Genomic DNA, 13,641 nt, shown 5'->3' on the forward strand with positions numbered 1-13,641 from the left:
CCTCATGCATACTCTTATGTTCTCTTCCTCCTCTTGAATTTTTAGAATCACTTATTTCTTTCAGAAAGTGCAGCTCAAGTACCACTTCATACAAGAGGCTTTTTTTCTGGTTTCCCTGGTTGTTAGTGTCTCCTTAAAAACTAATTTGTACTTATTTTATATCTGTAATGATTTTATTTATCCTAGTGCATATTGTTTCCATGCCACATATAAGAAGCCCTCTGTGGTCATCAAGAGTTTCATTTTTGTTTTTGTATTTAGCCTTAGAACAGGGCCTGCCATAGGGTAGATATTTACTATATTACATTATATCTGATAATATTTACCATCTCCTTGTGTTGAAGTGAATTGATTTAGCAATAGTATTCAGAGTTTTTGACCACCTATAAACATTGATTTAATTGTTGATAATATATGAGAAATCTTTCAAATGATCAAGAAGTTGATGTAATAAAAGAGAAACTAAGTTATATTAGTACTGATGTTCTTACAATAAATGGTAGCAAAAGATAAAGAAAGTTCTAGTTTTTTGAAAGGATGGATTAAATGTTCTTCCTGGAAAAGCAAATTAAGGAGTTGGTAAACTTGAATATATTGTTGAATCAAAGGAAATAAGAATATTTCATGAAGTCTTTGGTCATCTTATGTAGCACCATGCATTAAAGGCATTTATTTTTAAAAATGAGAACAATTAGTTTATGTAACCATGCATAATGTAAAGAAAGGAAGTGTAAGAAAACCTCTCTAAACAACTCATTACCATTTTCCAAAATTAAATCAGTGTAAACTTTAATACTTGGTAACTTCACCTTAAAAATGTACATATGGGAAAGATGGAGAAAAATATGTTGAAAAAACAGATATCTTTGTAATGAATAAATTCTTCAAGAAGAAAGTCAGAAAAAGGAGACATAGTTAACACTAAATAACATCACCAAAGAATGGAATTGATGATAATCTAACAGAAAATCAGCTTCCTATGTCCAAACTTGTTAGAATAAAGAGCAAAACAAACAACAAACTAGAATAATAAAAGTAAGCTGATATGGCATATAATTGAAGCAACTATAACTTAATCTATTTGAATAAGCAGTTGATGTTTTTAGAAATGTAGGAGGTTGGATAAAAGGACAGACATTAACACAGATTGTCAGCATTTCTTAAGGAATTTTAACCAATATAAGACAATTACAAGTAGAAGCTGAGAAACTGCTTCAGCCAGAAAACATCTGATATTTCTGCCTGGCAAAGAAATTTGAAAGTCAAAGGCCAAATAAATCTAGAACATAAACTCATTTGTAACATCTTATTATTTGCAACTTCACCTCATGGAATAAGGATCAGCATTGGAAGAGAAAATAAGTTATTTGTTTGTTTTCAGATAGATTAAGAGGTCCATTTAAAATTCCCTGAGGCTCCTTAATAAAATTCATAGAACAAAATAAAAGAGAAGAAAAAAAGAAAAAATTTTTCCAAGATTATCATAAAAAGCTATTTGCTCTATCAATGATGGTTTTACTATTTCTTTGTGTCTCCAGTATAGGGTACTTTAATATTTAATAAATGCTTCTTAATTTGATGATGTATTAATGATTTATTTCTCCATTCACAATATTTGGTCTCTAACTTCACAATCCAAAATCTTCTGCATGGAGTAGAAAATTCACTCAAAAAAAAAAAGGGAAAGAGCTGTACTAGATCGAGTATTTTCAAATTAATTCTATGCCAGAAGTAGCACAATTTTTAGGGCAGTCAGAGATTGAGTCTCTATTCCCTCCTACAGTTTCTAGTGGGTGAAGAATACTTCTGTATTATTTAAATTCCTTTTCCCTTATATTTGAAGGACTTTCTCCTGGTCTCTTATAGGATTTGTTGTTCTTCAGGGGAATCAATAAATTAAATCACTATGTATCTTGGAGTTCACAGCATCAGGATTTTTTTTCTTGGAATTGACCTATGCAATTTTGGGGCACTTTGTTTTCTGTGTTCAGAAGTTCTGGGCAATTAACTTGTATTATTTTTTTACTTGATATGTTCTTCTGGAAAACCTATGATTTTTGTTTCTCTCTATACACCCTATGTATGAGAGCATTATGTTTTGCTTGTACAGAGTCAGAAGCAGAATCAAGAGAGAAATGAAGGAATGAATACGGCTTTAGCCTGAGTCCCAATAATAATTGACCAATCAGAAAAAAAGAGCAACAGAGAGAAAGGAATTTTTCCATGTAAGGCTCATTGGAGAGATAAATGGTTCTTCCAGGTTGCAGGGGGCAGGAAAAGAACTCTAGAAAGTCTGAAGCAAAGGAATGATTAGTAGAGGCATTTACTTGACTAAAATGCACAAAGATCCCACTGTGCTTTTTGTTAAATTATAATGTAAAATTTTTATTTTGATTTGATTCAATAGAACAAAAACCTTTTAATAACTCCTTTCCAATAAGCTGTCTACAAACATCACACTAGATTCTTAGAAATAGATAATAGTAATTATATTTTGATAAAATAAACCTCAAATTATTATTATAAAATAAGACATAAAACAGAGACTTGGCTCTTTGCCACAGGTATTTCATGGTTTTGAAGGATATCCATTATGGTGTCTAAATGGAAGAGAGATTTCCTCTAGACAGTGAAGTCCTCCAGGTGTACCTGTTTAAAGATGACATAGTATTCCATCACCAGCAGATACCACAATTTGTTCAGCCATTCCCCAATTGAAGGGCATATCCTCATTTTCCCTTTTTTGCCACTACAAAGAAAGTGACTATAAATATTTTACATGTATTTTTCTTTATGATCTCTTTGGGGTATAAACCCAGCAATGGTATGGCTGGATCAAAGGGCAGACAGTCTTTTAGGGCTCTTTGGGCATAATTCCAAATTGCCATCCAGAATGGTTGGATCAATTCACAACTCTACCAGCAATGCATTAATGTCCCAATTTTGGCACATCCCCTCCAGCATTCTCTATTTTCCTTTGCTGTCATGTTAACCAATCTGCAAGGTGTAAGGTGGTACCTCAGAGCTGTTTTGATTTGCATTTCTCTAATTATAAGAGATTTAGAACACTTTTTCACGTCCTTGTTGATAGTTTTGATTTCTTTATCTGAAAATTGCCTATTCATGTCCTCAGAGGAACTGGAGGAATTCCATGTGTACTGGAATAACCTCCAGAAAGTGATGCAGAGCAGAAGGAGCAGAACCAAAAGAACATTGTACACAGAAACTAATATACCGAATGTAATGAAATGCCGAATGTAATGACCTTCTCTATAAGCAGAGATGCAATGATCCAGGACAATTCTGAGGGATGTAACATCCATGATCCTGAGAGGCTCATGGATGTTACTTATGAAAAGGAGCACTATTCACATTCAGAGGAGGAACTGTGGGAGTAGAAACACAGAAGAAAAACAGCTGCTTGAACACATTGGCTGATGGGGATATGATTTGGAACTTAGACTCTAAATGACCACCCCAGTGCAACTATCAATAATATGTAAATAGGTCTTGATAAGTGGCACATGTAAAACACAGTGGAAATATGTGTTGCCTAAGTGGGGGGAAGTGGGGTGAAGGGGAGAGAAAAAAAATGAATCATGGAACCATGGGAAAATGTTCTAAAAATAAAAAATTCAAAGTGAAAAAAATAAAAATAAAGATGACATAGTAATTTTATCAAGATTTTAAATTTGTGAGTATTTCCTAAAATCACTCAAAAGAATTTGCCAAAAGTAGCCACATAGCAAAACCTCCTTGGTAAAAGGATGTAGTTACATAGGCAGTCTCCAAATCTGGTACATCAGTGCATGTAATTTCCCAGTAGTATTAAATTCAAATAAAAATAGGATCTCTACCTACTGCATATTAATTTAGAAAACCACAAATTAACATTAACCCTGTTGTATATTATATTTGATTCCTTTTCTTAAATATTTCCCAATTATATTTTAATTTGATTTGGGCTACCCTTGACAGTTTTGCAGGCTGTTTCTGGTCCATTGATCATGAGTTTGAGAACTCTGTAATTTAGATGGCTTCAATTTGTAGGTAATAAACTAAGAATGGAAATTGAATGAGTAAGGGACTATATTGCCTTTGATAAAGGCACTGTGAAGCACTTTAAAAAACTCTAAGCTTCTTTCTGAAATAAACATTCATTTTTTACCAGTAATGTTTTATTGTATTTTTCCTAATTACAGGTACAAATTATTTTTAACATTTATTTTCTGGCATCCTGTGATCCAGACTCTTTCCTTCCCTCTCTCCCCCTTTCCTGAACAGTAAGCAATTTGATATAGGTTACACATGTGCTATCATGCTATACATTGTTCAATATTCACCATGTTGTGAAAGAAAACAGCACAAATTCGAGAAAAAAGGTCATGAAGAAAATAAAATGAAAAATGCTTTGCTTCAATTTACATTCAGACTCCATCAGTTACTTCTCTGGCAATGGATAGCATTTTTCATTATGTGTCCTTTGGAGTTGTCTTTAATCATTGTATTACTTAAAAAAACTAAGTCATTCATGATTGATCATCATACAATATTGTTGCTACTGTTTACAAAGTTCTCCTAGTTTCTCTTACTTTACTTTGCATCCGTTCATACAAGTTTTTCTTGAAATCATCTTGTTTGTCATTTGTAACAGAATAATAATTTCCCATTACAATCATCATATACCACAACATCCATCTTATTTAACAATTATTTCCTCATGAAATTATATGGGTAAGAATCATAGACTACTAAACACTCCAAAGAATTCAAGTAGAAGTTCAATGGCAAATTATATGGAGGACATGAGTAGACTGAAAATTATATAGAATGAGTACCATAAAGGAACTTATCAAAAATATATGACCAGAAAATTAATTGTGATAGTGTGTATCTAGAGAAAAATATAAGACTTCTTGGTCCATTGTTAGTTATACAATATCAAGAAATCTGGTAGTTCCCAAGTCACGAGGAAGACCTCCTGTCAGTTTTATGGGAGGACATGAGTAAGAGTTACATGAGATCAGAGAATACAGAAGAATAGTAATCTACAACCCTAGTACTCTTATCAATGATTTTAGAGATTCATTCAAATGTCAAAAAAAGAAATAGGTAATAAAATATGGTAGGAAGCCAATGTCAATCTTGAATTCTAAAGATAACAGATTTTCTATCAATTTTCATTCAAATTATATACTATGAACTTCACATAAATTATGTTACTTGAAAAGACAACTATCCCTTCAGTTCCAAAAATAACCTTTCTAGAAGTGTCTTTGAAGAATAAAATGGAGTTTATCTGCTGGCTAGATTCAAAAAAAGAGCAAAGAATATAGTGTATGTATGTGGAGGGATGTCTTTTAAAACTTAATCAGTTAATATCTATTTTTACATTAAAGTTCTTAGATATATCCCTCCCTTCCTCCCCACCCTAGTCTAGAAAAGTCATCATTTGACAAAAAAATAAAAGAATACATATATGTGTATATGTATATATGTGTGTATATATAAATTTATATATATACATACATTTATGTATATACCATGCATATTTCTATTTATCAGTTATTTCTCTTGAGGTAGACATTCATAATCTTCAAATAATATTTCTATTTCTGTTTATAATGTTCTCTTGGTTCAGCTTATTTTATTCTTCATGATTTCATGTGTGCCTTTCCATGTTTTTGTAGTTAACCTGCTCAGCATTTCTTACCTCAGTGGATTGTATTCCATCACAATCGTTTACCACAACTTGTTTAGTCATTGCCTAATTGATGGGTGTCCCTTCAGTTTCCAAGGAGGGGTATCTTAAAGAAGCACATGATAGAGCAATGTGATTATATTTTTAGACCTGGAGCATTAGTTTGGATATGTTCAAAATTGTACAGTAGAAATAATCCAAAGTTATAGAGAAATTGCCCTTTTCCCCCTAAATGTCTTAGTTCTTGTCATCCATTGCACTATACTGAATGATAGTTTTAGAACCTGAAGGGACATTGTGACCAACTAGACTAACCCCATCTTTTCATAGATCATAAAACTGAGACTCAGAGAAGTTTAAGTGATTACTCCAGTAAGGGTTATACAATATGATACAGTGACGAGTATTGGGTCTGGTATCAGAGGATATGAGTTCAACTTCTGCCTCCGATGCTAATACTCATGTAACCTTGGAAAAGTAACTTACCTTCCTTTCGCCTCCATTTTAAGGTGGAGGGGAGGGTGAAATAGAGTATCTTTAAGTCCTAAATTTATCATCCTATGCCTTTATAATATGTTATTTGTACTTATTGGCTTAAAATATAATATTTTACCCATTGCACCATACTGCCTTACCATGTTAAATCCTCATAGAATCTTGAATGAATTATTTTCCAGTTTAGTTGTATTTTATTCATTAAAAACACTTAAAAATCATTCACTATATTATTTATGGACTTCAGTTTGGAACTTTGCTTTTTCTCTTCCCCTACTGACATTATTAACACAATTTATCTTAAACTCCATCCATGAAGAAATATAATACTTTTTTTACTTACTCTGCATTGCAAATAATTTTCTACCATAATAGTATTAAAATATATCTTCATGTATTCTTCTAATTTTCCCGAGAAATTTATTTTTAGGAGTTCAATACCACTGCAATATTTTATTTTTTAGGATGTTAAACTAAATCTTTTGAATTTTCAGGCATTGCATTGTTTTGTTTTGTAGAAAGTTTCTACCTTCAAAGTCATTTGAGCATTCCTTTCCTAAGGATGTAATGACCATGAGATTCTGCAGTGAAGCAGATGAATGTACATATTCCCCTATAAAAGAAGTCGGTCATGTCAGTTTCCAAAACTCTTAAAAAACAGAGTTACTTTAAGGAATATGCCCACCAAAATCTGTTTTCTTCTTTGATTTTCAGCAGCAATTAAAAAAAATCATTGGCCTCCACTCAAAACCTTACAGCCTTGTATGTTCATACCATAGTTAGGGATAAATTTAAAAGTTCATTCTCCTAATTTGTTCACAATGGAAATGCCATCATCTAAGATTAGCTGCACAGGTTCACTGGTAAACTGTGCATTAAAGTTTTCAGACCGTAATCATTGGTTATCTGAGACTGAAATAGAGGGAGATCTTGCTTCTTCTCCAGGAGATCCCAGTCTATGCTATGGCAGAACATGTGAGACTTGATATCTGAAAATTCCATTTGTGGTTGGCAACCAAGCCTCTTTTTAGGATCCTTATTTTAAAATCCTTTTAAGACAGAAGAGGCTTTAACAGAAAGAATTCTAGGGATTTGAACAGACTTCTCAAAAAGAACTTGGAAAGGGTAATCTTCCGTGTTCATGTCTGGATTGTCTGTGATTATATCAAATGGCAATCTTCCTGCCATCATCTCAAACATCAAGGGGCAGGTACAATATAATTTGGTGTCCCACAGAAAGTGCTCATCATGTCTCCTGGATCCAATCCTTCCTTTTGCTAGTCATAATCTGTTAATTTGATATGATCTTCAACATCCAAGAAGAGGTTATCTAGTTTTAAGTCCCTTTAGATAATTCTTCATTTGTGGAGGAAATTTAGTGCAATATGTATTCCAGCAACATAAAACTTGGTGTGCTCCTCTGGAAGCTTTCTTTGCCTTTGCATATAAAAGATGAGACCATCTTCATTTGCATACTCAATGACAAGGAATAACCAACTCCTTGCTTGGAAGCAGGAGTGAAGGCCAACAAGGAATGGGTTACTAGAGGTCTGTTCAAATACATGCTTCTCTGTCTGCACCCAGTCAATTTCTTTGTCATCATGGACCAACTTATTTTTGACTACACTCATGGCATAGATCTGGTCATTCTTTTGCAATGGCAATAAGAAAACTGTGGCATAACTTCCCCAACCAATAACTCTGATTAAATCAATGTACTGCAGCCCCAGCCCCTAAGACATTTTAATTCCATCCATCCCATCAATAACTGGCTTAACACCCTCAGAATCATCTGTAAGGCAATCATGTTTCTGAATTGAGGGAATATAAACCAGTCCATCAGTTTCTTCAGATGAAGGTCAACTTCATCGTTTTTATAATTTATTTGAAGTCTTTGGGAAGGCATCACCTTTTGCCTTTTGCAGGTCAATGGTACAAGTATATGATAACCTATATAGACCCCATATATACACTGGTTACTAACAGCTCTTCTGTTAAAAAGTTTGCCTTGAAAAGAAACCCATTCACTCAGTAGAACTTGCCCCATCTTCTGGTCCCTCACCAGAAGATTGATTCAATCTTTTTCTGGGCAGGGCATTCCTGGCTTCTCTGGGATGCTCAGAAAAACATGAATGATGAATCCTTCATCTCTTTATTGACAGTACAGGTGAAAAGCTTCTTCCATTTCCATCTGAGATGATATGGTACATGACTCACATTAATAATCAATCCATTTGGGAATGATTTGCTACTGCTGGTGTAAACTACACATTTCTCTCACTTCTTTGCAAAGTTCATCAGAAGCAGTCAATGAATCCAGGTTTGTTTTTAGCCTGTCCCCATTGAGGTGTGCTTTGATGCAGATGGTTTCCTCACCCACATTCATCTCGGACCCAATCCTGCATTAATCCCAAGTACCTGAGTCTGTATCCTGAGATATTTGGCTCCCAAGAGGTCACCATCATAGGCTTTGGGGCTCGAGGCTAGGGACAAGGGCTCAGAACCAAGATTAGGGATCATGAGACTCTTTCCATTTCACCACTTCACCAAAACAGGAACACCAGGAAAGAAGAACCTCCCCAAAAAGGTAATCCTGGAACCAGGTGTTGGCTATGAAAGGATTCTGAGCTGATCTTACAGAGCTTCCCAGGAAATTTAACTTAAATACATCTTAATTTTATTGAACAACAGGAGGAAAGTATGTTTCTTATGTAATCAGCAGTAAAATGGTTCATAACATTTCCAATAGAATTAAGAATCACAAAATAAATTTTCCTATTAAAAAAGATAGGTCCAAGATGAAGAAAATAGTCATTGTGAAGCCTGAAGCTGTGATATAAGATGAGATCTTTTCTTTTCTAACAGATAAAAGTTTGAGAGACAGCAGTAGTGTATTGGATAGAGAGCTGGTCTTAACTTCAGGTAGACTTCTATTCAAATTCTGCTTCTGACACCTACAATTTTTGTGACGCAGGACAAAAGACAACCTATCACTCAATCCCCAAGGAACTTTTTAAGACATGCTCCATAGGATTTTTTGCAGAGGCAAAGAAGTGGAAAGCCAGGGGATACTCATCAACTGGGGAATGGCTGAATAAGTAATAGTATATGATTGTAATGAAATGTTATTATGCTATAAAAAAATGATGAGCAGGAGAACCTCAGAAAAACCTAAAAAGAGCTACATGAATTGAAACTGTAAAATGGGGAGAGCCAGGAAAAAAACTGTACACAGCAAAAAAACTATGTACAATGTACAGTGTTAGCTACTCTCAGAAATACATTGATCTAAAACAATTCCAAAAGGTTCTTGATGAAGATGAAGATGCTTCTAGAGAATGAACTGATAGTTTGCTTTCTTTCTTAAATTTTTGTTTGATTCCTTCCACCAAAGGATTAATATGGAAAAATACTTTATATGATTCCACATGTAAAATTTATATGAGCTTACTTACCATCTGTGGGGAGGAAGGGAGAGAATTCAAGAGAATCAAAATTCTTTTTAAACTGTTGAAAATCATTTTTGCATGTAATTGGGGGAAAATTCAATTAATTTTTAAAAAGATTAATGCTTTACCCACTATTCCACTTAGCTTCAAATATGGGTGAACACAGTAGAATAAAGAACTATCATATCCTGATTCTACAATCTGGAGTACTAGCAACCCTATCTAGTTCTAATTTATCTGCAAATTAGATAAGCATGATAATTGATCAATCTCAATGACATTTTTCCTGAAATATGACTGTAACTGCCCCATTGATGGACAAAAGTTCCTATATCCTGAACCTAGTTCTTATCTAACATTATGAGGGATTCTAGAATGCTTTATATGCTTTATAATTCTAGGAAGTTTACACAACAGAATTTTGAATTTACTTTTCATAAATTGTATTAATTCCTATATTTTCTGAGTTGGGGACCTGGATCAGAAATGCCATCTAAATGACAATCAACAGCTTCTATCCAGGTAATGAACAAAGAGCAAATGGAACAGAAGAAGACCAAGGAACACCAAGAAAAAACACAGAAACTCCAATGAATTGGACACAGGCTTTGGAAGAAATCAAAATTCAATTCACTCAAGAACTCAAAGAATAATTAAGAGAGGCTGAACACAATTGAGAAAAGAAAATACATGAATAAGAAAATAGTGTCTTAAAAGCCAAAATTGACCGGTTTGAAAATGAGACAAAGAAGGTGAAAGATGACCAGAAATGCTTCTAGTCTACTGCTTTTTTTGCATTTTCTCTGACCTTTGGAATCCCAAAGACTGTCTTCCTTTTCCGTAGAATTTGGTCAATAAATGAAGGTGAAAAGGGTTCTTTTCCAGTGGATGTAACTATTCCCCTGTAGGTTTGGGGAAAGGTTGAAGTCTGATGGAAGTCCTCTTAATTAGCTATCACCAATTAAAGATGTCTTGGGATGGTCTGCAAAGAGGGGCTGAATAATGATCTCCCAAAAATCTATTTATCAGACTGCCTTACACAACTCGGTTTGACCCCTGGTCATTAGAGAAAACCATGGAGATCTATGTCATTTTATTGCTTATGATGCTGTCCTATCCAATAAACCTGACATAATCAATAAATGTATATTAATACCCAAAAATCAAACTCTAGTGATCATTTTAATTAGAACAGAATGAAAGAGTTAAAGAAAGCATTTTATTTTGGAGGATTAAAAAAACACATTATGATAGACTACTGTAGTCTATATTGTAGAATATTATAATAAAGTAATAAGAGTTCTAAACCATGTACATTGGAAGACTGCCATGTTGAACCATGGCAAAAAGATATATTTGGATGTGACAATAATACCAATGAACACCACACTGTGCTGGACTAATGTGCAGTTGTGATGCTGGGAGTGAGGAGAGGGACACATGCCACATTAGGTCATGTAACAGAGGACGAGCTACAAATATAAGAATTTAATTTTTAAAAATTAAGAAAGTATATCATTACTTTTTGAGAGGTTAAACACTGATCATGTTGTATAGCCTCCATCACTTATGTTCCTCATACTAGTTTTTCATGACTACAGTAAACCTCACTACTTGTACCAATTAGAAAATAGTGAAAGGTTAGAGAAACAGAATATTGTCAAAGCAATGCAGTTTTACTCCTAAAAACAAACAATGCTAACAGAACCATTCCTAATAGAAATTCTTAGAGAACCTGCTTGAAGGAACAGATAAGAGTGATTTGTGAATATCTTATCACTTGTATGATTAAGTGGCCTTGGAGGTAAATAGTCTTCCTCAAGTCATGTTTGTTTCCTCTATGAAAATGCAATTTGCCAGAGCAAATTGATGGCATGAAAGTAAACTTCAGCCCAGTCCCAGTGGGAATGATCACAATCAGCATCTGAATTAATTAGATTTCATCTCATTGTGCTTAATTTGCATGGTTCCTACCCAGCTTGTGCTGCTGTAGGGAAATTGTGTCAATGTTTTCCCCTTGCCTTCACCTTTGAGGAATATTTTGTAAGTGCTATTGAAAAGGTTCACTATACAGTTTAATTGGGATTGCAATAAGAATGACTAGTGCTAGACTGTTAAATGTCAGGATTCAACAACTTCTCCTTAATGGGGAGCATGAAGTAGCAACTACCCGGGATAGTCTTCTTGGCCTTAATCTGATGCTACACAACTTTCACATCCCAGAAGGAAAATTTGGGAGCAATGAGGTTAAAACTGAAGAGAAAACAGACTAGTTCTTGCTCGAATGGCTGAGAGCTACTATTAGGGGGAAGATTATGCTTTAATGCAGGGAGACCGTTCCATTTCTTTTTCTAACTTTCTAAGGTATTCCTTCTTTGCCTACCTCATGGAGAAGAGTCTGTGAATGCCTACTTAGCCAGCACACGGGGGAAAGGGAGTGAGACCCATTAGCTCAAGAAAAACACAGGATCCACAAGGTTTAAAGCATGGTTACATTCGTTTCCATTGCAATGAGAAGCTAGGAATAAAGATTGGATGAATAAGGGGGGACGTGGCAGGCTTATGAATATGCCCACTTCTTCAAAAAGGAGGAAAGGCTACAATGATATGTGCTAAAGAAATAAGAAAAGGTAACAGTAGCTAGGTATAGGATATAAAGTAGAGGATAATGGTTCAAATCTTGAGTTCAAAACTTGCTACCTTTGTGATCTCAGGCAATCCTATAAACATGCTGATTCAATTTCCTTAGTTAAAAAAATAAAGGGTTAAGGCTTGATGAAGTCTAAGATATTTCAAGTTTTTTATCTATAATCCTGAAAAGGGCATTAAAATGGATTCATTTTGGAATGCATCCTAAAGCTAAATTACTTTAGGGCTCCAATGAAGAGCCTCTACAGCCCAAGATTACATTAGATTTTTTGGCTACCATATCCCACTGACAACTCAGAATGAATTTGTAGTCCAATAAAACTCCCAGTTCTTTTGGAAAGCAATCAGTATCTATGCACATCTCCTCCTCGTATACTTGAGATGATGTTTGTACCCAAATGCAATACTTTACATTTAACCTTATTGAATTATACAGCTCAGGCATAGATACATTTTTGGACATGCTCAGTTCCAAATCAGAAACCAGTCTAATAGCCTTTCCTCATCGCAAGGTAAGACAGGTCGGTGGCACAATGGAGAGAGTGCCAGGCCTGGAGTTAGAAAAATGAACCTTCCTGAGTTCAAATCTGGTCCCACTTACAAGCTGTCTGACTGTGGAAAGTCACTTAACCCTGTCTGCCTCAGTTTCCTCATTTACAAAATGAACCAGAGAAGGAATGGTAAACCTTTCTAGTGTCTTTGCCAGGAAAACCCCAAATAGGGTCACAAAGAGTAAGAGATGACTTAAATAACTGAACTTATAACAGCACCACGTGCTAAGCAGTTTGGAAACACTCCAAGAATATCTATGCATGATTCAGCATCTGCATGAGAGATTGTGTCGGGCCACATACTCTGCATATGTTCCTAAGGATTAGGCTGCCATTGACTCATCCCCCATTAAAGTTCAAAACAAGGTCGAAATATGTCTTTTACATGAAGCCACTTCTGATCTCCATCTCCTCATTCTTTTCTCCACACTTAAATTAGTTTTTATTAATTTTGCATATTTGTCTATTCTTATATGTATACGTGTTGCCTCTCCAGGTAGGTAGCATAGTGAATAGAATGCTGGGCCTGGAGTCAGGAAAATAAAAGTTCAAATTTGGCCTCAGACAGCTACCAGCCATGTCTTTGGACAAGTCACTTAACTTGTGTTTGCCCCGATTTCCTTTTCTGTAAAATGAGGATAATAATAACACCTACCTACCAAGACTATTGTGAGGCTAAAATAAGAAAATATTTTTAAAGTGTTTAGCGTAGTACCAGATACCTAGTCACACTGTAAAAATACTTATTCCTTCCTATCTGCTTCAAATTAAAGTGAAATTTGCTTATAGGCAAATT

The 13,641-nt window shown here is 34.6% G+C and overlaps 1 pseudogene; it reads right to left on the reverse strand.

Moving 5' to 3' along the window:
• Nucleotides 1–6,995: 6,995 nt before the first annotated feature.
• LOC123254018 lies at nucleotides 6,996–8,658 on the reverse strand (annotated as a pseudogene).
• Nucleotides 8,659–13,641: the final 4,983 nt, after the last annotated feature.

Source organism: Gracilinanus agilis, chromosome 1 (assembly GCF_016433145.1).
Source record: "Gracilinanus agilis isolate LMUSP501 chromosome 1, AgileGrace, whole genome shotgun sequence".
Lineage (NCBI taxonomy): Eukaryota > Metazoa > Chordata > Mammalia > Didelphimorphia > Didelphidae > Gracilinanus > Gracilinanus agilis.